The following is a 773-nucleotide window of genomic DNA, read 5'->3' as shown; positions in this document are numbered from 1 at the left end:
ACTTAAAACTTTGGAGTCTTGCTGGGTTAAATAATAAAAATTATTAAATATTTAGATATTTTGAAATAATAGGCACCGAAACATTAATTGATCTGAGTTTGCTGTCTTTGGGCTTCTTATTGTGAGAAGCTGGAGAATGGATTTGGATCTGTTAATAAACATATCTTATCTTTTATTTGAAATATGTCAATTTAAAATGTGAATACATTTGCTGATGGGGAAGCAGGAGGCTGTTTCTGAAGCTGTAAAATGCACTTGCCAATCTGAGGAATGTCAATTACTTACTTGTCATTCAAAGACCAAGGTTTCCAAGAGTTAAGAATTAGAATTAAATCAGAAATTATATAGTTTTGGTAATATAGAATTAAAAGTAGGTTGTTCTAAACTTAGTTATTTCTGAATGAGTTAAGAGAAAAAACTGAAAGGGATAGGAAAATTGCAGAGAATCTGTGCAAATTGAAAAAGATTGTACAGAGAGAAACCAAGATGGCGGCATAGATAAACACCGGAAATTGCTGCCTCACACAACCACTTCAAATATACAACTAAAAGACAAAATGGGCCGTAACTGGTTTGGCTCAGTGGATAGAGCGTCGGCCTGCGGACTGAAAGGTCCCAGGTTCGATTCCGGTCAAGGGCATATACCTTGGTTGTGGGCACAACTCCAGTAGGGGGTGTGCAGGAGGCAGCTGATCGATGTTTCTCTCTCATCGATGTTTCTAACTCTCTATCTCTCTCCCTTCCTCTCTGTAAAAAAATCAATAAAATATATT

This window comes from Myotis brandtii, unplaced genomic scaffold, assembly GCF_000412655.1.
Source record: "Myotis brandtii unplaced genomic scaffold, ASM41265v1 scaffold314, whole genome shotgun sequence".
In the NCBI taxonomy this organism is placed as follows: Eukaryota; Metazoa; Chordata; class Mammalia; order Chiroptera; family Vespertilionidae; genus Myotis; species Myotis brandtii.
This window is presented reverse-complemented; position numbering follows the sequence as displayed.